General features: G+C 37.8%; 1 long non-coding RNA gene across 1 annotated transcript in view; it reads left to right on the forward strand.

Annotated features, from left to right (window-relative positions):
- Nucleotides 1-765: 765 nt before the first annotated feature.
- The window catches only part of LOC134758295 (uncharacterized), a 248605-nt gene continuing 224386 nt past the window's right edge, over nucleotides 766-24984 (forward strand). Inside the window, exon 1 of the long non-coding RNA XR_010133329.1 lies at nucleotides 766-853. This is a non-coding gene — a long non-coding RNA (uncharacterized lncRNA). The remainder of the gene's footprint in view (nucleotides 854-24984) is intronic.

Consider the following 24984-nt stretch of genomic DNA (forward strand, 5'->3'; position numbering starts at 1 on the left):
TGCCTCTAGCTCAAGGTCACATGGATATTTAGTATCTGTGTTGGAGTTGGTAGCTACTTGCTACCTTGGCAGATGGCCTAAGGTTCGTTAGTCTCATGAAAACTGAGATATGAGCAGGTGATGGGGTGGCCTAAGATTTCAGGTGAGCAAATCTGTTGTTTCTATGCTTTTGTTTATATCCTATTATCTCATCCTGCTAACAGAACATGGTCAGGGAAAGCTAGAAGCTGGATGGGAGCTCAGATTTTCTGCCTCCAAGTCTAATATCTTTTCTAAAATAAGGCCCACCCAGTTATGATCAAACTGAAAGAAGAGAGAGAATAAATGGGAGACTTTGATGTTCATTTAATATCACACTAAAAATCTCCAACTCCATTAAAAAAATTTCCATGATACCCCAATGGAATCCCTTTTACATCCTTTAACCTAAGCCAGGGTTGAGCTTCAAAGACATTAGGGAATAGGCTTAAGGTCACATAGACAGTAAGTGGCAGAGAAGGAGTTGAACACAAGTTTGTGATTCCAAAATTCATACTTTATTTTTCCATGAGAGCGTGATTTTTCCAAAAGGTATTTTAGAATTGGCCTTTTATTTGTGTGTGCATTTGAACGAACAGGATCTACCATAACCAAGTCATATATAAACAGTAAAAATAAACCCATAGTGAGTTTATTTGCCTCGCATTACAGGATGAATCACCATAAAAGATAAAGGCAAAAGCAGAAAGAGAAACTGACCTGTGTCTCTGATTCTTTTCCTACCAGCCTCAGGTACTGAGGAGTCCTTGTGGAATTCCCCTTTGGAGTTGAGAGTTTCACAAGTTGTACAATCACAAGGAGGGCACCTGTCTCTGTAAGCATTTCTTTCTTTCTTTCTTTTATTGTTTTTATAAGCTCTTGTTACATGGTTCAGTTATTTCAAGTTTGCTGATGGCTTTGGGACCAAAATAGGCTATTCTGAAAGACACAGTGAGAGAAGCAACTAACTGGGACGTACGGCCGACAGTGAATCTGATGTGCCTCAGGGTCTGAATGTCACCTTCAACATTCCTGCTCTTGAGCTGAGTTCAGAGGGTGGATGCTTTGCTTTTTCTGAGACTTGTATATGGTCCCTTTATTAGGATTAAAACATACAGCAAATAGCATCAATTAATTTAACTCGTAGGAGAAATTCCTTCTGTCATGTACAAATACATGACCTTGTGCAGGGGATTCAACATCTATTTGCTTGAATGCCTCACCTGTAAATCAGAATCAATGACAGGAAGTCAGAGGTTGCTCTGGGCATTAATGAGCTCACATGCAGCACAGCACATGGTACCAACTTGGCACTTAATCAATGCTGTTCCTTTGCATCCTGTATTATCTTATGAGTGAACCCCAACTGTAGATTTAATAAATCCTAGAAAGCACCTCTTCCTGGTGATGTTCGTAAAGAATACACATATTTCAAATGCCATCCTCCATTCATCTGTTTGGTCAGGTCTGCTATATTGGGTGGAAATGAATTATTGAGCACCTAAAGTTAATAAAAATGAAACTTCAGAGCTTAATTGGGTCATGATATATAAAACAAAGAAAAGTAAAAATTCTGTTCCATTGAAATGCCATGGAAATGATAATGATAGTAGTGATCACATTATTGCTAATAATCATAATAGTTAATAACAATAGAAAGGGAGTAAGCATCACTAAAAATATCCCACATGCTAGACATTATTATGGTCATTTGTATATGCTAATTTTCAAAATAATCTTAAGGAGTAGTTATTTTAAGTACTAGTTGAAGGCAATTGTTTTTCTCATAGGGTCTTTGAAATAAGAGAGAAATAAGCTAAAAGTGAAATCTGTGTTTATTAATCAGGTACTTTCTACACCCTTGCAAATTGCTGCTGTCAAAGCTATTGAAGATAGGGAAGGCAAACATATGTCAGGGATGGGTGTCTGTCCCAGTAAAGACATACTGCTTTCAAGCCAACCACTGACCCCAACACAACCTAGGTGCCAAGATGCAGGCTAGACTGCTCAAAGGATGGAGCCATATGAAGGACTTGAAGTCCATCTGTGCCCTGAAAGTTCAGGCATACAGCAGCAGGAGACCTGTGGTTAGTTATGGCAAGAATCCATGCTGGTATACTCAAACTATGACCTGCTTCCCTGCCACCATGGCTATCCCAATCATGGGCCCACTTTCCAAGCACTGGGTGGCTGAGGATACAGGGGCTGGTTGCTCTTCCCTGCATGAATTGTCATGCTTACCTCGTGATTCAGAGGTTCCTCTGATGTAGATGTTTTCTGGTGGACATTAACATGAAGAATAAACATTGATAACTATTGTTTTCATTTGTATGTGGCCATCTTCAAGTGTCTTTCCCAGAACATTTTGGCTCTACCTTTTAATATTTCTTCTTTTTACTGGTTTCTAGTTAACTACCTAAGTCATTTTTTTTTAAATCACTACTCAAGAGTCCATTATTAAACCTATAGCTGAGTTGTTTCTTTTTCTACATAAATTTGAAAAATTCAACTTTCTGAATATGCCTCTTTAGGACAAAAAATTCATCCCCAAACAACAATAAATTCACTGAAACAGTGCCATCTTGAAAGGTTTCATGGCTGCCAATGGCCACCCTCTGCCTTGCTCTATGCCTGTCCCTCCTAATGTCCTGCCTCTCTTCACATTATATAAATACAATAAGTATACTGTGTCTCCTTTTTTCTCCAGTCTTTATCAATGACGATTATAGGTAACATTTGTTTATTGTTCTCACTTTTGCCATCAGGCAACCAAATGTTATTCCTATTTTGGGGACAATTTCCCCCTTTTACTATGGAAGCTGAAGCAAAGTGAGATTCCTATGACGTGGCAGCCACAGCACGACTCCATTTCGTCACATCAGGATGTTTCCACTAGAGTTTTTTTTTTTAATTTTTAAAAATATTTTGAGATGGGGTCTTGCTCTGTTGCCCAGCCTAGAGTATAATGGTGTAATCTCAGCTCATGGCAACTTCTGCCTCCAGGTTCAAGTGATTCTCCCACTTCAGCCTCTCAAATAGCTGGGATTACAAATGTATGCCACCATAATCGGCTAATTTTTATATTTTTAGTAGAGATGGGGTTTCACCATGCTGGCCAGGCTGGTCTTGAACTCCTGAGCTCAAGTGATCCACCTGCCTCGACTTCCCAAAGTGCTGGGATTACAGGTTTGAGGCACTGCGCCCAGCCATCACCAGAGTTTAAATATTGAGTTGTTAGTGCAAAGAAGTATTAATACTGCAGACATTATGTTCCATGGTTCATCCAATAGACACAGTAACGAGGTAGTAGCACCAGTAGCAATGGTCATGACCAGTCTTTGTCTTGTAGGCATGACCTTGATTCTGGTTACTATTGCCAGATCCCTTTGGTTTCTGCCCATTCTCCAAGCCTTGGTCTCTATTTTCCCTTGATTCTGCCAGTGGATACATAAATTCCAGTAAATTTCTTTCTGTCTACATTATTTTTTCTGTTTTCCACCACCAAAACCCTAACTGAAACAATGTCCAACCAAATTTTATTTAGACGCAAATGAATCCACCAAATGGGGGAAAAGGGTAGTTATGAATGGGTTATAGAAACCATCATAATTTAGTGGAAATGAGATTAGACTCTGAGTCAGGAGATGTTAATAGGTTGCTGCAAAAGTAGTCATGGTTTTTGCCATTACTTTTAATGGGAAAGTTACTTTTTTTTTTTTTTTTTTTTGATGGAGTCTTGCTCTGTCGCCCAAGCTGGAGTGCAGTGGTGTGATCTCAGCTGACTGCAACCTCTGCCTCCCAGGTTCAAGCAATTCTCCTGCCTCAACCTCCTGAATGGCTGGGATTACAGGCACGTCTCACCATGCCCAGCTAATTGTTGTATTTTTAGTAGAGACGGTGTTTCACCGTGCTGGCCAAGCTGGTCTCAAACTCCTGACCTCATGATCTTCCCGCCTCAGCCTCCCAAAGGGTTGGGATTACAGGCTTGAGCCACTGCACCTGGCCGGGCAAGTTACTTTTAATAGCAAAAAACACAATTACATTTGCACCAACCTAACATTAATGGTAGTACAAATAAGCATCAATATTAGTGACTTCTACTGGTTTATGGCTATAACAACCTCCTTGAATCTTTAAATTCTACTATTTTCTATCTTGCCCTGCCTGTTCCTAATTGTGTGGTGCGGTGGCAAATGTTTAACAACTATTATTTCAGTTTTCATTTCTTTGCTTCAGGAAAGAAAAAAAAAAAACTGATTGGTAGCATTTTGCCAATTTCCATCATGTAAATACCCCCACAATAGCCAATTTCGAGGTAACAATTTGACAACACTGAAAATGGAGTCAGTGGTAGATGCCCACAGTTGGTTCTCATAAATTGATATGAGTCAGCTCCAACACAAATCTGCATTTGACTTTGATGAAATTGATTAATCTCCTCAGACTCAGTTTCCACACTTTCAACACCAAAGTTGATGAGGTGATCTCTAGGATTCATCCCTGGAGTGAAATAATATAATTTTATTAACTGTGAGTACAAGAATAGTGCAAAGATGAATTAAGCATAGCATAATCTTTTTACTCAAAATATTTAGTAAGATTTGTAGATTCACTGTAAATAGAATCAGCTGTAAATATTTTTGAATGGGTATAAAATGACAAGAAATGTACTATGATTAAATTTCTATTTTTTAAACAGAAAAAAAGAAATATGTTTCCATTTTAGAAATCCCTTTGCCAGCTTGTTGGAAGTTTGTGAAAACAGTATTTTCAGTTGACAATGTGCATCAGTGGTGGGCAAAATACCAGAAAAGAAGGTCGAGAATTGGAGATGTTACACAAAGTGAAAGACTAGAAATGCAAGCTAAAAACCCTATTTAACTCAGCTGACATCAGAAGGCTTGTCTCACACTCTAGCAAATATTTAAAGCAGTTGAGACATTATCTAAAAGAGCCAAAATAAGTTTATTTAAATGTTTGAGTTACACATTCTTATTCTAATAAAATAATCTGTAGCAGCCTACCTAACTACATACTTCCTATGTTTTGCTTTTTTTGTTTCCCTGAAGAGAACTCTATTCTTGACAACTTCAGGCAGCTAAGTGCTTGGGAGAGACGGGAAAAGAGCCATCAACAGAACCTACAGTTTGGAAAGGGAGGGCTGGGATGAAACTGAATCTTAACTGGTGTAAGCCAAACTTGGTAATTTCCATTCTCTCTACCACCAATTAATTTGGGAATGGTTACCAATGGCTGACAAAGGAGATGTGGGGAAAGTCATTAAAAAGATTCTAGGAAAGTTTTCTTCACCTTTAAAAAGGGCTAGAGGAAAATAGCATTTCCTTATGATCTGAAAGCTGTCTTTACTTGCTGCTTGGAACTATGGCAGCCATTGGGAACAAAAGAGAGACCAGGCCAAGATGAAAACCAATGCAGTACAGATGACAATGCAGAAAGATACAAAGAACCTGCCTTTTTGATGATGTCACAGAGCCACTGAATTAACTAATCTTGAAACTACTCTACTTTGGGCTCATTTGTTATGTGAGATAATTTTTTTTTCTAAGCCATTTTAGTTGTCTAAACATTCATATGCGCATGTTATAAACCTATTTTTACATAATTCTTAAAATGTAACATGATTTTTCTTTTAGGAAATATTGAAACTTCTTGGTGTCAGCAGTGTTGTAGGTTCTCAGAATATAATGTGGAAAGTAAACAAGAATGTTACTTTCAAGGAGCTTACATTTTAATAATTAGCAAGAGACAAAATATATACAAATCAACTAAGTAATTATTGATGGAAATCAGCGCTATGAAAACAAAAATCATGGCACTGGTACATAAATAACTTGGTGAGGACGTTCTACTTTATTAACATTGCCAAAAGAAGGGTCCTCAAAAAGCTGGCATTGGAACTAAGACCTGAATAATAGGAAGCGGTCACTTTATAGAGTTCTTGGGTAAAGTATTTTAGGCAGGAAAAAAAAAAAAGAGCAAGTCTAAAGGGCTTGAGATGTGAATAAGCCAGGTATGTGCAAAGGAAGGAAAGGAAAACTTAACGAATATGTCTATACATGAAGAGAAATCAGTTCTCATGTGAAACTACCAAAACAAAAAAAAAATAAGCAGGATATATGAAATAACTCTTTACAAGACTTTATATACCAAGCAAAAAAGAAGAATGAATTTGAAAGACAGAAAATAATCATGAGAAGTCCTAAGAATGCCCCAGCTTAATGCCTTGAGAAAGTTTCTAGGACACATTGTAGGGAGTGGGAACTAAAATAGAGCTCAGTGAACTCCATGAATTGAGGAGATGGAGCTGAAAGACCAAGAAAACCAAACAATTAAGTTGACAAGACAGAAAAATGGAGATAAAAGGCATGCACAGAGAAATGACGTTTATTATCTTTAGAGATTTCCTCTCAAATATTCATCTAAGTACTGATTTGAACATACAAGTGAAAAAACTGCTACAGGCCAAGTAAAGAACCACCTGGAAGAACTAGTACCCAGCACATACACAGCATGGTAATAGTCCTTGATTTTATCAGCTGCACTGGTACACCACAAAATCCACAGGGAATAGAATTGAATATTCAGAGTGAGGAATAACCGCCTTAGATTGACTACTGCTCTATTCCCCAATAACACATAATAAAAGGAAGACCTAAAAGAATTAAACTGTTAAGTAACTTAACTGTTACCCCACAAAAGGCTCAAGTATCCTACAGCTATCAAAGTAAAAATAACCACGTCTAACATCCTAAAAAAATGAATCAAACATGTAAAGAAGCAGAAAAGTATAGTTTATCATGTGGAGATAAGTCAATAGATAAAAATTGACCAAGAATTAACACAGATGGTAGAATTAGCAAAAAAGAAGTTGGGAATCTTTGTTACAACTGTTTCTTACATGTTTAAAAAGTAAAATGGAGAAATGGGAGGAATATAAAAGACTCAACTAAATTCCTAGATTTGAAAATAATGTCTGAGATTAATATACAATGAATAGGAATAAAAGTAAATTATACATTACATTTAAAAAGGAGTATGGCAATAAAATACTATCAAATAATGCATAGGAAGAAAAACAGAATTATAAAAAAGTGAACAGACTGTCACTAGCAGTGGGAAAACTTAACAACCAAAAGTATGTGACACTGGATTCTTCAAAGGGGAGGTTGTGTGTATAATGGGGGGGCATTGAAAAAAATAATAGCTAATATTTTTTTTTCCAATTTTGAGGAACACAATAGACCTATAGTTTCAAGAAACTCAATGAGCTTTAAAGACAGGAAGAATAAACCAAACTATGCCAAGATGCATAATAATGCAGTTTCTTAAAACTAATGATAAAGCAAAATATCTGAAAAGCAGAGAAAAAGATATTATAGAGAAACAAAGCTAAGGGTAACAACAGTTTTCTCATTGAAAATAATGCATCTAAGGCCAGGTGTGGTGGCTCATGCCTGTAATGCCAGCACTTTGGGAGGCCGAGACGGGTAGATCACCTGAGGTCAGGAGTTCGAGACCAGCCTGGCCAACATGGCAAAACCCTGTCTCTACTAAAAATATAAAAATTAACCAGGCATGGTGGCAGGTGCCTGTAATCCCAGCTACTCAGGAGGCTGAGGCAGGAGAATCACTTGAACCCAGGAGGCGGAGGTCTCAGTGAGCCGAGATCACACCATTGCACTCCAGCCTGGGCCACAAGAGTGAAACTCAGTCTCAAAAACAAAGAAACAACAAACAAACAACCCAAAGAAAATAAAGCATGTAAGAAGGCAATTGGGTAGTGTCTTTGAAGTACTAAAAAAGAGCAAACAAACAAAAACCTCTCAACCCATAATTAAATATTTAGGATGCCACTGAAGCAGAATTTAAGGGTAACTTATGGAATGACGTGTATGTATCTAATTTGAAGAATGGTCTCAAATCAAAGACCTCAGCTTCTACTTTAAGGGAAAGGAAACCAACTTAAACCAAAAAGAAACAGAAAAGATAATAATTATTAATAAAGATTAAAAGATAAAGTATTAGAAAATTATTAGAATGAAAATAAATACAATAGAAAACAGAAAAAATTTAAAAAATTACTATAAGAATGAGTGTGGTGACATTAGATATGACAGATACTAAAGATGGATAATTATTATTTGTCAGTTAAGATAAAACTTTTTTAAAAGCATAAGGAAATATTTCAGATAAGTTTATATCTATAAATATGATAGCCTTGATGAAATGGATATATTCCTTGAAAGACACAAATTGAAGCATACTCAAAAATAGGTGGCACAATGAATGGAATGTTTATGTCTTCTGAAAATTCATATGTTAAAATCCTGACCTCTAAGGTGAAGTATCAGGGGATGGGGACTTGGAGAATGATTATATCATGAGAGGAGAGCACTCATGATTGGCATTAGTGTCCTTATAAAAGAGACCTTGGAGAGTTAAGTCTGCCCTTCCACCGTGTGAAAACACAGCAAGAAGGTGTCATCTGTGAGGAAGGAGGCCCTAATCAGACACTGAGTCTGTGGCACCTTGATCTTGGGCTTCCCAGCCCCTAGCCCTGTAAAAATAAATTTATGTTCCTCATAAGCTACCGTGTTTAATGGTATTTTGTTATAGCAGCTTGAACAAACAAAGACTGCATAAATATCCTTCTATCTATTAGGTACTTAATTTTAGTGAAAACATTTCCACAAAGAAATATCCAGGTCCAGATAATTTTATTAGTGAATTTCACAAATTACTTAATGAAGAAGTAAAAATAATCTGACACAAACTCTTCTAGAAAATGAAAAACAAAATACTTTCCAATTCATTCTTTGAAGCCACGTTATATGGATAACAAATCCAAATAAGCATTTCATAAGAAAATGAAACTACGGAACAATCTTTTTCTAAAACGTAGACAAAAATTCTAAACCGGTTTTAGGAAATCAAAACTCTCAATATGAAGAAGGATAGTATATTATTAGTAAAGGAGGTTTATCCCAGGAAGGCAAATATGGTTTTACATTTTAAAATTAGTGAATATAATTAACCATATTAACAAATCACAAAAAAGAAAGTCTATATTACCATATATGTGCAAAAAAAAGACAAAATTCAATACCCATTTTTAAAACTCTCAGAAAAGTAAGGATAGAAGAGAATGACCTTAACCTAATTTTAAAAAATCTACAAAATACCTGTAGCTAGCATCATACTTAGTGGTGAAAGACTGAATGCTTCCCCCATGCCATCAGGAGAGTCTCACCATCTCACTCAATGTTACTATTTTTATTCAAAATTGTACTAAAAGCTTGAGCCTTTGCTACTGAAGATAAAAAGAAATAAATCATTTACATGGGAAAGAGATAAGTAATTTTTTTAAAAAGTTGCACATGATATGATCATTTATGTAGAAAAATCCAATGTATCTTTTATACTTTTTTAAAAAATGATAATGACTAAAAGTAATAAGTAAGTTTAGAAAGCATTTAGGGTATGATATTAAGCTACAAAAATCAGTTGTATTTTTTATCCTAGCAAAGAACAATAGAAATTAAAATGTAAACAAAGTACCATTAATAATGGCATGAAAATATAAAATATTTAGATATAAATCTGACAAAAAGATATAAAAGACATCTACACTGAAAACTACACAATCTTGCTGAAATAAAGATCTAAATAAATGTGGAGATACACCATATTTATATGTAAGGAGATTTTATGTATTTAAAAAGTTGATGCTTCAGAAATTGTTCTATGGACTAAATGCAAACCAACAAGATCCCAACAGTCTTTACTTTTTTCTAGGAATTGAAAAGCTTATTTAAAAATTTATGTGAAACCCCATCTCTACTAAAAAAAATACAAAAAAATTAGCCGGGCATACTGGCGGACGCCTGTAGTCCCAGCTACTCAGGAGACTGAGGCAGGAGAATGGCATGAACCGGGGAGGTGGAGCTTGCAGTGAGCCAAGATTGCACCACTGCACTCCGGCTTGGGCAACAGTGTGAGACTCTGTCTCAAAAACAAACAAGCAAACAAACAAATTTACGTAAAAAAGCAAACAATCTAAAACAGCAAAACAGTTTTGAAAAGAAAGAAGACAAATAATACTTTATTTTGGGACCTCAGTTCTGATTACAAACCTAGAGGGATAAATTTAGTGTAGAATTAATATAAAGATTGACAAAAAATCAATAGAACAGAATAAAGAGTCCAGAAATATATCTGTACATATATGTTTGACAGGGATGCAAAAGCAATTCAATGGAGAAAGAAAAGTCTTCAACAAACAGTACTGAAAAATAAAATACACATGTGCAAAAATTATTGTTCAATTTATAGCTTGTACCATATAAACATTAAATCAACATGGATCATGCATCTAAATGCGATGAATAATTATAAAAATCTCTAAAAGTAAAGGTAGTATAATTCTTTGTAACCTTAGGCTATGCAAAAACTTCTTTGTAGATACACTGCCAATAGTACAATTCATAAAAATAATAATTTAATAAATAAGACTTCATCAGAAGTAAAGTCTTCTACCCTTCAAAAGACATTGTGTAGGGAATAAGACAAGCCACAGACTGGAAAAATATTTGCAAAGCATATATCTAATAAATAACTTGTATCTTAAATATATAAAGGACTCCTGATACTCAATGATATGAAAACAAACCAATTAAAAAAATAGAAAAATGATTGAACAGAATCATTACTAAAGAAGACATTTGAATAGCAGATAAGCATATGGAAATACGTACAATATCATTTATCCCCATGGAATTGCAAATAAACCATTATGACTTACCATTATACACCTATCAAAGTTTCTAAAATTAAAAAGTTTGATGATCAAAAGTGTTAACCAGGATATGGAGCAAATAGAACTTGCATACACTACTGGAGGGAATGTAAAGTGCCCAGACTCATTGGAAATTGTTTGGCAATTTCTTAAAAACTTAAACTTGGACTATCATATGACCGAGCCATACCACTATTAGGTGTTTTTTAAAAATGAATATATATGTCTACATAGACACTTGCATATAAGTGTGCCTAGCAGCTTTATTTGCAATAGTTAAAATCTGGAATTAGCTCAAAGGTTCATCAACAAACTGTGGCATATCCATGGAATAGTATAATACTCAACAATAAAACAGTGATGAACTATTGATACACTCTACAGTAGGGATAAATTCAAAATAAATACTCTGAGTGAAAGAAGCCAGATAATAATGAGCACATACTGTATGATTTTATTATAGAAAATCTTAGAAAATGCAAACTAATGTACCACGACAAAAAACAGATTAGTGGCTGCCTGAAGATAGAAAAAGGGGATGTCAGGCAAGGTATTGAAAGAAAACATTGCAAAGGAGCAAAAGGGAACTTTGCAGGGTACGAATTCTTAATTATTATGATAGTGGTGATTGTTTCACAAGTGTATATATATGCTGAAATTTAACAAAATTTCCACTTAAATATGTGCAGTTTATTGTATGTCAAATATAGACAAATAAAGGTATTAAAAACAAACCAAAAAAAAAAGTGAGGTCAAAGAGAAGTAGGAGTCAGAATATGTCTAGCCTTGTCAGCCCTAATGAGAAATTTGCATGTTATTCAAAGTGCAATAAAGAGGAAAGTCGTCAACAGATCTTATGGGTATTCACTAAAAGTAAGTCTAATAAAACAAAAGTGCTCCATGTTCAGAGCAGAGTGCTAAGCGCTTTCACTTAGATGATCTCATTTTGCCTTTCCCATATTCCAGTGGTTATTAGTTTTACTGATAAGGAATATGATGATCATGGAGATTAAGTGATTCCCCCAAGGATGCAGCAGCATGGCTGGAATTTGATCATGACTTGGCTTCCTGAAAAACCCATCTGTGCTCAACTACACAGAACATCCTATCCTAAGGGAAAGGTGCTTGCATTCCAGAGGGGCAGAGGAGATAAATTGCTAAATAAGTATAACACAAGGTAGAAAGCATTCACTGTTATTCCAAAGTACAAGCAAAGAGTTTTAAGAGCTCATTGGGAAAGGGAGAGAAGCATCCAGATGAGAGAAGGCAAGTTGGAAAATAGGAACACTTTGCAGAGCTGATTGTCTTTTCCTAGACCTTCAGGGATTGATAGGATATGAACAGGTACATGTGGAGGAGAGAAACTTTCTTGGTGTAGGAAACTGCACAAGCGAAGCTACAGAAGTCAAAAAGTAAATAGAGTTCTTAGAGAATAGTACATCAACTCTTTTGGGAGTGGCATAAAATAGTTGACAAAAAACAGAGTAAAAGGAACAGTTTGAAATTTAGGTGGAGTCATATAATTTGGTCTAACCCAAAGCACCAAGCTAAATTGTGTGTTTGCTGGCTAGATAACCAGGTTAGTCTCGAGGACTAATGAAGACGCCTTATTTTGGGTCCTGCTGGTTTAGCTAAAACTATGGTTTCCCAAATCATGTACTTGTCATAAGAGGTTTCTAGGCCCGGCATGGTGGCTCATGCCTGTAATCCCAGCACTTTGGGAGGCTGAGGTGGGAGGATCACCTGACGTCGGGAGATCGAGACCAGCCTGACCAGCATGGAGAAACCCTGTCTCGTCTAAAAATACAAAATTAGCCAGGCGTGGTGGGACATGCCTGTAATCCCAGCTACTCAGGAGGCTGAGACAGGAGAATCGCTTGAACCTGGGAGGCGGAGGTTGCGGTGAGCCGAGATCATGCCATTGCACTCCAGCCTGGGCAACAAGAGCAAAACTCCATCTCAAAAAAAAAAAAAAAAAAGAATCTTCCATGCATGCATAGAGAATTAATGCTAACCACAAATCATCTAATGAAATTTTTACTTTATTGATAAAATAGTGGCTGATAGAGGTAACATGTCCAAGGTGAGTTAGACTTAAAGATATACCTAACACTATTTCTCAATTTCTTAAACAATTTTCCTTTCTACTGTATGATATTGTCAGATACTCTCAGCCCATGGTTTTATTTTCCCTGAGCTTTCTGTACACAATTTTAATAACAAGGAGTTAAAGATAGGAACATTTGCTGGAGGTGAGATTATCACAGCAAACAACACTTTGTAGGAAACAGATTGATGCCTGTGCTTGTGGGCAGAAGTCTAAAAGTAGTCCAGCTGGATTGCTGAATTGAGAATCTTTTAATATATTTAAAAGAAAATTTTCTGTTGGAAGCTGAATACTGTATATTGTGAGCTTGAAGAGAGTCTGGGTCTTGAACAAAGGAGTGAACTTACAATCACAAAACACACGGGGCTGAGCTGTTTCTATGTATATGTACATCATTGACGGGATGAAAGAAAGAAATTCCAATCCATGTATTTGCAAATTCATTCCGTAAGTGAACATCTACTAAGCACTCCCTATGTGTCACACACAATGCTAAAGTAATTAGAGTAACAAACAACTCTTGTTTTTTTCTATTGAAGGTCCCTTTTCTGCTTCTTTTGGTCCCACTCAGTACCTTTCTTTGCCCCCCTGCCCCACTCTGTGTGGTTTGTTTGTGGCTGATAATCACAGTACTCTATAGCTCTTGGGGTGGGGAGATCACTCTCCCAGAACTGCCCCCAACAATCTTAGCTTATCCATGTAACTAGCAAGTGCCCTCAGGGGTTAGCATTGAGACCCAGTCCTGACCAATCAGAATCTCCCCTGGGAATTTATATATGATCACTGAGAATTTATATATGATCACATGTTCTTTTTTTTCTTTTCTGTCATAAAATACAAGAATGTAATCCCAGAACATCATGCCACCACTACTTAGCAAAAGCCCATTTAAACTGTATGTGAATAAGGCCAGTCCTCAGAGAAGAGTGGAGCCAGAGTCAAATGATGTCAAGTCCTAGAAATTGGAGTCACTGGATGGAGTTACACCTGAGATCAGCACAACCCAGTGCTTCCCACTCGAGTGAATCAAAACTCGCTTTTCAGCACTTCAGTGATTCTGTAAGCTGTTATTCCCATGAGAAAGTGTTCTCAATAAAGCAGAAATACAACAGATTTGTAGTGAGCCCCCACTCTGTGCCAGGTGTATACTGAGGGAGGAACTATAGAGTTGAGTACGGTGCATGCTCCCATCTTTGACGATGTCAAATCTATCTGGGGGGATGTGCATGCAAATTATACTGTGCATGCAAATTAACAAGAATAGAAGTTAAGTGCCTGGCACACTGAAAAGACAAAGAATGGGTCAGGAAAATCTTCAAGATCTGGAGACACCAGTGCATGGTCTCCAACAATGAATAGTTTATTGCTCTGAAGCAAAAGTTGGGAGCAAATGGTTTCCATACAGAAGACGAGTATCTGCAAAATATGGGGTTTTAAAGTAGCTTGGCAGATCTGGGGACCCCTTAGAGGGTTGGTATTGTTGTGTGGGTTGGGGTTGTCACTGGAAATGAAATGAAAGATGCAGAGAGATGCCAAATGGTGGAGTGCCTTGATGGACACTAGCCTTCTACATTGAGGACACATGGATGTATTGCTTGTTGGAAAATTATGAGCAGACTCAGATAAATGATACAAGTGCAGTAAAGAATATCAGATGTAAATCTATACAGACCATGATCAAAGCAGACATCTCTGCTATGTTTGCCAGCTAAAGGGAAAACTCTCCTGTCCATCAATCAAGTCTCCAAAAAAAGCATCTCATGTCCCACAGTACTTACTGATCTTGGAGATCACATCAGAAAATTTTTATGAACCTGCCATTACCATTCAAAGGAAAATTTCCTGGTTACACTTTCATCCTGTAGGTCTAGGCAGGCCTTAAGCTTGTCAAAAGTTTATTCCTACAACTACTCCTCATTCAGGAGGAAATGTTTATGTGAGGTCTGTGGAATCTATCAGCTTTGTTATTTGATATTTAGGAGACTTAAGTTGCTGAAGAGGTGGAGCTGTTTCCTACTTATCTCGGAATCTCGATACTTTAGTAGATACACAGTGAATGTTTGCTGAATGGAATTGTTGGGTATCTACCTTCCCCACCATGAGAATACCTAGAGTGGAAAATGTACACCTTCAATTTCTTGAAAGTCTTGATGTGTTATTTTGCTATTAATTATCCAGCAATCAGAGGTCTGGGTTTAATATTTTAAGAAGGAGAATTTTAATGAGAAATGAAGTGTAAATATTTATGTCCAAAAATAACATAGCAGCAATTAATAGGATCTCCAGCCTCTGAGTGTCAGAGTTTCTAGGCATTATTTTCTCTAATTACATTCTCTAGCTGGCGTCCGTAGGCACAATCTGTTTCTACCTCTCCTTTTGCGTGGCCTCATTTTTATAAGTATAAAAGTTCAAGAATAAATATAGGGTCCAAATCAGACTGCAAGAATTAATCTAGCATAAACATGCTGAATCTGTATGAGAAAGTCTATTATATTATCCGTTTTTAAAGACTGACTCTTTATGCAAACCTGCTATCACTTTCTATGTATAATTGCCTAAGCAGGTATTCGTCTTCTCAAACATCTGCTAACACTGGCAGGCCCCAAAATAAACTTCCACACTAGCAAGTTGCACTTGAAAAAAAAAATGTATCCGGAAACATCTGCTGAGCTATTTTCTGTTTTCTTCCTCCCTCCCTCCCAGGTTTATTGAAGTGGAGTGAGGTGTAAGTTGCAGCTTGAGATTTCAATCTCAAGAAGGGGAAGCTCTGAAGGGAAACAGCTACTTGGCAGAGAGAAAATAAGGGTTAGAAAAATCTCAAGAGAGGCCAGGCACAGTGGCTCACACCTGCAAACCCAGCACTTTGGGAGGCCAAGATGGGCAGATCACCTGAGGTCAGGAGTTCGAGACCAGCCTGGCCAACATAGTGAAACCGCGCCTCTACTAAAAGTACAAAAATTAGCCGGTATGGTGGCATGCACCTGTAATCCCAAGTACTCAGGAGGCTGATGCAGGAGAATCACTTGAACCTGGGAGGTGGAAGTTGCAGTGAGCTGAGATGGCACCATTGCACTGTAGCCTGGGCAATGGAGCAAGACTCTGTCTAAAAAAATAAAATAAAATCTCAAGGGAAGGAAATGAGGTATGGGGTAAGATGGAAACCGTAGGAGAGTGGACATAACTCTGGGAGTATATGGTACAGTGCCAGGTTCAAATCCCTCTTCTGTCTCTTTTTACTTGGATAGTTTTGGGCAAACAGGTTCACTGTGAACCATACATTGCCTTTGTAAATGACTGTAGTAATGCCAGTCTCAGAAACATCTTGTGCCATACACAGAATGATATATGTAAACCTATTCAGTACATAGTAACATTCAATATAAATGAATCGAATCCACTTTTGACAGACAAATTACTAGGACAGGAGAAATAATCTGTGAATGGAGATTCTCCTTCTGAAATCTCAGTGATATCTGGTTTATAGTCACTCGAAATGTCCTCTGGCTGTTGTTACTTACATTCCAACTCATGAGAGAAAGCCAAACAAAGGTGAGAACACATGAAAGAAATTAGCATTACCACCCACCACGTCATTCAAGGCCAAGTCCATTCTTCCTTCTTTAAGATGGAAAGTTCGTGAAAGAAAAAATGACTGTTGGGAGGCCAATGTGGGTGGATCACCTGAGGTCAGGAGTACGAGACCAGCCTGTCCAACATGGAGAACCACTGTCTGTACTAAAAACATACAAAATTTAGCTGGGCCTAGTGGTGCATGCCTGTAATCCCAGCTACTTGGGAGGCTGAGGCAGGATAATCGCTTGAACCCGGGAGGCAGAGGTTGCAGTGAGCTGAGATTGCGCCATTGCACTCCAGCCTGGGCAACAAGAGTGAAACTCCATCTCAAAAAAAAAAAAAAATACTGAATTTTACTTGTTTGTTTGTTTTCCCATTAGCTTTAACACAGGGCCCTGAGCAAACAGCAGACGCCCAGGAAAGCACATTGAACTTAACCCAGTTGGATGAGAGTAGGAAATAGAAGATGAATCACGGTTCCAGTGTTGGCCTTTCCTATCAGTGCATGTCTTCTGGACAGCTTGGGAAATTCTAGCAGTTTTGAGTCCTTGCCTACTCACAAAGCCCTTTATCTTCCAACCCAGATTCTTTCTAAAATGCAGTTCACTTTGGGAGAAATTTTCAGGACCTTTTTTGTTGTTTCCTTTTTAAATTTCAGATATTACCTCTTCCGGGGAGATTCCCTCAGACATCCAGTCTCACTTCTGTACTTTTCTACTACATTTTTCATCTCTGGATTTATTAGTTAAGATGGTACTAGTTGTTTAATGTTGGCAGTGGGGTGTTAAAATCTCCCATTGTTATTGTGTGGGAGTCTAAGTCTCTTTGTAGGTCTCTAAGGACTTGCTTTATGAATCTGGGTGTTCCTCTATTGGGTGTATATATATTTAGGATAGTTAGCACTTCTTGTTGAATTGATCCCTTTACCATTACATAATGGCCTTCTTTGTCTCTTTTGATCTTTGTTGGTTTAAAGTCTGTTTTATCAGAGACTAGGATTGCAACCCCTGCTTTTTTTTTGTTTTCCATCTGCTTGGTAGATATCCAGGAACTGAACTCAGCTCTGCACCAAGTGGACCTAATAGACATCTACAGAACTCTCCACCCCAAATCAACAGAATATACATTCTTCTCAGCACCACATCGCACTTATTCCAAAATTGATCACATAGTTGGAAGTAAAGCAATCCTCAGCAAATGTAAAAGAACAGAAATTATAACAAACTGTCTCTCAGACCACAGTACAATCAAACTAGAACTCAGGATTAAGAAACTCACTCAAAACCGCTCAACTACATGGAAACTGAACAACCTGCGCCTGAATGACTACTGGGTACATAACAAAATGAAGGCAGAAATAAAGATGTTCTTTGAAACCAGTGAGAACAAAGACACAACATACCAGAATCTCTGGGACACATTTAAAGCAGTGTGTAGAGGGAAATTTATAAAGCAAGAGCAAACACATTCAAAAGCTAGCAGAAGGCAAGAAATAACTAAGATCAGAGCAGAACTGAAGGAAATAGAGACACAAAAAACCCTTCAAAAAATCAGTGAATCCAAGAGCTGGTTTTTTGAAAAGATGAACAACATTGATAGACTGCTAGCAAGACTAATAAAGAAGAAAAGAGAGAACAATCAAATAGACACAATAAAAAATGATAAAGGGGATATCACCACCAATCCCACAGAAATAAAAACTACCATCAGAAAATACTATAAACACCTCTACACAAATAAACTAGAAAATCTAGAAGAAATGGATAAATTCCTGGACACATACACCCTCCCAAGACTAAACCAGGAAGAAGTTGAATCCCTGAATAGACCAATAACAAGCTCTGAAATTGAGGCAATAATTAATAGCCTACCAATCAAAAAACGTCCAGGACCAGACAGATTCACAGCCGAATTCTGCCAGAGGTACAAAGAGAAGCTGGTACCATTCCTTCTGAAACTATTCCAACCGATAGAAAAAGAGGGAATCCTCCCTAACTCTTTTTGTGAGGCCAGCATCATCCTGATATTAAAGCCTGGCAGAGTCACAACAAAAAAAGAGAACTTTAGACCAATATCCCTGATGAACATCGTTGCAAAAATCCTCAATAAAATACTGGCAAACTGAATCCAGCAGCACATCAAAAATCTTATCCACCACGATCAAGTGGGCTTCATCCCTGGGTTGCAAGGCTGGTTCAACGTAAGCAAATCAATAAAAGTAATCCTGCATATAAACAGAACCAACGACAAAAACCACATGATTATCTCAATAGATGCAGAAAAGGCCTTCAAAAAAATTCAACAGCGCTTCATGCTAAAAACTCTCAATAAACTAGGTATTGATGGGATATATCTCAAAATAATAAGAGCTATTTATGACAAACCCACAGCCAATATCATACTGAATGGGCAAAACTGGAAGCATTCCCTTTGAAAACTGGCACAAGACAGGGATGCCCTCTCTCACCACTCCTATTCAACATAGTGTTGGAAGTTCTGGCCAGGGCAATCAGGCAGGAGAAAGAAATAAAGGAAAAGAGGATTAGGAAAAGAGGAAGTCAAATTGTTCCTGTTTGCAGATGACATGATTGTATATTTAGAAAACTCCATCGTCTCAGCCCAAAATCTCCTTAAACTGATAAGCAACTTCAGCAAAGTCTCAGGATACAAAATCAATGTGCAAAAATCACAAGCATTCCTATACACCAATAACAGACAAACAAAGAGCCAAATCATGAGTGAACTCTCATTCACAATTGCTTCAAAGAGAATAAAATACCTAGGAATCCAACTTACAAGGGATGTGAAGGACCTCTTCAATAGGAACTACAAACCATTGCTCAATGAAATAAAAGAGGACACAAACAAATGGAAGAACATTCCGTGCTCATGGATAGGAAGAATCAATATTGTGAAAATGGCCATTGTGCCCAAGGTAATTTATAGATTCAATGCCAACCCATCAAGCTACCAATGACTTTCTTCACAGCATTGGAAAAAACTACTTTAAAGTTCATATGGAACCAAAAAAGAGCCCACATTGTCAAGTCAATCCTAAGCCAAAAGAACAAAGCTGGAGGCATCACACTACCTGACTTCAAACTATACTACAAGCCTACAGTAACCAAAACAGCATGGGACTGGTACCAAAACAGAGATATAGACCAATGGAACAGAACAGAGCCCTCAGAAATAATACCACACATCTACAACCATCTGATCTTTGACAAACCTGACAAAAACAAGAAATAGGTAAAGGATTCCCCATTTAATAAATGATACTGGGAAAACTGGCTAGCCATACGTAGAAAGCTGAAACCTGATCCCTTCCTTACACCTTATACAAAAATTAATTCAAGATGGATAAAAGACATAAACGTTAGACCTAAAACCATAAAAACCCTAGAAGAAAACCTAGGCAATACCGTTCAGGACATAGACATGGGCAAGGACTTCATGACTAAACCACCAAAGCAATGGCAACAAAAGCCAAAATTGACAAATAGGATCTAATTAAACTGAAGAGCTTCTGCACAGCAAAAGAAACTACCATCAGAGTGAACAGGCAACCTACAGAATGGGAAAAATTTTTACAACCTACCCATCTGACAAAGGGCTACTATCCAGAATCTACAAAGAACTTAAACAAATTTACAAGAAAAAAATCAAACCGCCCCTTCAAAAAGTGGGCAAAGGATATGTACAGACATTTCTCAAAAGAAGACATTTATGCAGCCAACAGACACATGAAAAAATGCTTATCATCACTGACCATCAGAGAAATGCAAATCAAAACTACAATGAGATACCATCTCACACCAGTCAGAGTGGCGATCATTAAAAAGTCAGGAAACAACAGGTGCTGGAGAGGATGTGGAGAAATAGGAACACTTTTATACTGTTGGTGGGAATGTAAACTAGTTCAACCACTGTGAAAGACAGTGTGGTGATTCCTCAAGGATCTAGAACTAGAAATATCATTTGACCCAGCCATCCCATTACTGGGTATATACCCAAAAGATTATGAAGCATGCTGCTATAAAGACACATGCACATGTATGTTTATTGCAGCACTATTCACGATAGCAAAGACTTGGAACCAAACCAAATATCCATCAATGATAGACTGGATCAAGAAAATGTGGCGTATATACACCATGGAATACTATGCAGCTATAAAAGAGGATGAGTTCATGCCCTTTGCTGGGACATGGATGAAGCTGGAAACCATCATTCTGAGCAAACTATTGCAACGACAGAAAACCAAGCACCGCATGTTCTTGCTCATAGTTGGGAATTGAACAATGAGAACACTTGGACACAGGATGGGGAACATCACACACCAGGGCCTGTCTTGGGGTGGGGGGAGGGGAGAAGGATAGCATTAGGAGTATATATTACCTAATATAAATGATGAGTTAATGGGTGCAGCACACCAACATGGCACATGTATGCATATGTAACCAACCTGCACGTTGTACACGTGTACCCTAGAACTTAAAGTATATTAAAAAAAGGATGATGCTAGTTGTTATGGTAGATGAATGTTTAAATCTCAGTGCTTTGTCATGGGAGAAATGTACTTCTTCTGTAAGCAGATATGACATTGACGGGTGAGGGGTTGTGCTCCACACAGTCATCCAGGGACCCAGGCTGTTGGAGATCCTAGTGTCATCAACATGTGACTTCCAAGTTCACCCAGGGCATTGATGTCCTGTATGCAGGTGGTGAAAGAGGATGCATGAATAATCATGCAGGTTTTGAAGGTTGAACTCAGGAGGTGCATGCATCCTTTACCCAGTTCACTGAGCAGAGGACGCAAGAGTGGCTAGGCTATGTAGTAGCTGACTGAGGTGCCATTTCCTCAGTGACAATTTTACACAGGGTTTTCTGATTGCATAATACAGGCACAATTTCATGGTAATTAATAGAGTGGCCTCTGGAATCTGACGGCTTGGCTTGACTCCCAATTCTATATCTTATTCATTGATGGTTTATCTATAAAATTAACAAACTGTTTATTTTATAGATAACAGTTTCTTTCTGTTGAAAGAAAACAAAGGATTTATTATGCTTAAAGGGAGTATTGGGAATATTGCAAGAACTCAATGAATGCATTCTATTTTTATAGGCTCTTAGAATAAAGTTAGCATCTAATAAGTGATATTCAGTTTTATAGCATAGTTACCTGGATTCCTACCAAAGTCCTGTTTCTGAGCTTGGTTTCTCAGCTATTCTTACTCATCTGTGAGTCATGTATACCTATCCAGTTCATTCTTCTTTTGCTACTCTTAACCACAGTCACTTACTGTTGCCTGCAACCAAAAGTTTCTTACCTTGCACTCTGGAGTGCTATTTATTCATCTACACATTGTCAATATGAACTAGGTAAATTCAACTCTAAGCACTGAGGTTCCTGCATCTCAGTTCTGCTACTTATTTATTTTAAGCAACTGATATTTTGGATATATAGATAAAGAGACTCTCTACTTATTACATCTAATTTACACATGCAGCTTAATCTAAGCTATTGCAGCTTAGGTTAGCCAGATGGCTGCTATTTTTTTCTTTTTAAAATTTTCTGGAAAATGTTGCTTCATACTCTATGGTTATAATCACAGGTTATATGAAAATGCTGTGTTTGATTCTTCTGTTGTCCTTTTTCACTTCTCTTCATAATCACATTTCCTTAGATGAATGCTTTAAAAAATAAATCAACTTAATTCTAATACAAGTAACTGTTAGAAGTTTCACGTGATGCTCCTAAGAACTGGAAAAAGAAATGTATACTCTTGTCACTCCAGCACATTCATTCACTTCTTTTTTTCTCTAAATTATGCAGCTTTCCAGTCTGTTGCAACATGTTCAGTCAGTCTGAATTTCATTTAAAAACTGCACACCAAATGAGATTCTCTTTAACTCCTGGCCTCAGGCCCCTCCACTCTCCAGAGGCAATTTACAGTGACCTGCTAGGTGTAGGGCCTCTTATCTTTCCAGCCTGATATTAAAAGCCTTTATGGACATAGTGTTGTTTGCCCATAGGGTTTTTTTTTAACTGTGGTTTTTGACTATAAACATTTACAATTGGAACCATACTGCTTTGTTCAATTAGCAATATGTCTCAGAGAATTATACGTAATTATATAGATGTATCTCATTATTTTTGGGGCCACTTAGTGTTCTATCCAATGTCCAGGATGACTAGGCATTTTCTTATTAAAAGACATTAGTTTTCTGATTTTTGCTTTTTAGCAATGTCACAATGAGCATCTGTATGCACGTTTCTCTAGGTCCTAATGAAAATGTTTCTTCAGGATAGATACCTAGAATCGTAAATAATGCCAATTTGCCCTCCCGATGGATTCTGCAAATGTACATTCCTCCCAGAATGTGAAAGAATCTTTGTTTCCCAGCCCCCTTCCGAAAATGGCTATTATAAATTTTTCCATTTTTGCCAAATCGGTAGGTGAGAAGTAGTGTTTTATCATTGTTTTAATTTGCATTTTACTGGGCTTGAACAACTTTTCATACATCTATTGATCTTTTCTATTCCTTCTTCTTTGGACATCATGTTTAATTTTCTATTGGGCTAGCTACTTATCTTTACCTTGTTGATTCAGGAGAATTATTTATGTATCCCTGATATAGCCACTTGCTTGCTACATACATTGCAAATTTTTTTTTCTTCTGCAGCTTTCCGCTCACCCTTGGTTCCTTCGACCTCTTCCTTTGAATCCCGTGCTTGTCGTTAGGCTTTAAGTGAAATGGGAGAGTTCCCTGAACTCGTTCACAGGATGTGAGATAGAGGTGTGGCTCATCTCTTTGGCTGCCCACACAAAAACTCCATTTGTAGGGGAAAGCATGCAGATGTGCAGGAGCCAGGGCGAGTGCTTTTGGGCTCTGGCCCCATGGTAGCATCTAGGTGTGGGTGCCTACCATTCCTGAAGTCCTAATGTGTGTGCTACATAGATCTTTTAGCTCTGCTGCCCACAAACAGCTTAAGTGTTCACCAGCTCAGTGTCCTCTTGGTACCCTGGTTCCTGGCTGGCATCCAGGGACAATCAGGTCATACATGGACTTGAAGGATGATGAATGTGGGGTTTTATTGGGTGATGGAGGTGGCTCTCAGTGGATGGACAGGGAGCTGGAAAGAGAATGGAGTGGGAAGATGATCTTCCCCTGGAGTTCTGCTGTCCTGCAGCCCATCTCCTCTCTAACCAACTGCGGCCAAACTCCTATCGATGTTCAGACAATCCTTCTTGTCTCTTTTTCTCTGTGGCACCGCCCTTCTGTTCCTCTGCTCCTCTGTTTGTCTGCTCATCTGCCCATGGAGCCTGGAGTTTGGGGTTTTATGGGTACCAGATAATGGAGCATGGAGGTCCAAAAGGCAACATTTGGGTTAGAAAACAGAAATGCTTGTTCTCATTTAGGGCTGCGGGTTTCCAGGCTTGGGGGTGGGGCCTTTGCTGGGGAACTGCCCTTTTCTACCCAGTATTTCCCTGTCTTTAGTCCATATCATTTGGCTCTTTATTCCTTCTGTCAAAATCTGTGCTCAGCTCTATTACCTCACATGACTATAAACATTTACGATTGCCTAGCTTTTGGTCTTGGAAGTGACCTTTTGTTTTCTAATAGTCATATGTTTGCCACTGGCCTTATATCCAGTTGAGTATTTTTGGTTGACTGATCAACATCCTAAATTAAAGACTCCATTTATCCCAGGGCTCTGCTATCCATTCTGGAAAACTACGGGATGGTTCACATGGCCTGTGCCCCACTATTTCCTTAGCCAGCTTCTCGCTTTCTACTTCAGTCTGTGAGAGAAGAGGCTGATGTCACAATTTAAATACACTCAGTCATTATTAAGGCATAATTACTATTGCTCCCTAAACAATCATGTTTTTTCACCGTTGCTTCCAGTTTACCAGAATAATGTTAGTTTATTAACATGTTCAAGTAAAGAAAGACAAACTAAAAACATAGTGTTACAGTCATTGTCACTCCTTTTCCTTCTCACTTCCAAGTTTGTAGAAAGTTCTATTTATTCCAGCTATTAAAAGTGTGGAACTTTAGGTGTACATAGTACAAAGCCTAGAAAGAATATTGAGTGTTTAGGAAAGAATCTGGAATAGAATGGCAGAGGTGAGGCACAGAAGAAGATAAAAGTCTAGAGACTGGAGAAGTTTCAAAAGTAGGCAGAGAAAATAATGTGAGCTTTGTGGGACAGAACAAAACCTTTGAATCCAATTCCAGATGAAAGGGGGCCATTGGAGGGCATTAATCAGGAGAGAAGTACACTCTAACATTCTTTTCAAAATATCCTTTCAGCTGCTGAATGAGAAAGATAATAATGGGGCAAGAGTTTTGGAAGAATAAATGGGTGAAGTTTGAAGTTGTGTTTAGTGGACAAAGATAGGATGCAAGGGATATGTTTTCATTTGCAAATTTGTCCACTGGTGTATAAATCAGA

This window comes from Gorilla gorilla, chromosome 3 (assembly GCF_029281585.2).
Source record: "Gorilla gorilla gorilla isolate KB3781 chromosome 3, NHGRI_mGorGor1-v2.1_pri, whole genome shotgun sequence".
Classification (NCBI taxonomy): Eukaryota; Metazoa; Chordata; class Mammalia; order Primates; family Hominidae; genus Gorilla; species Gorilla gorilla.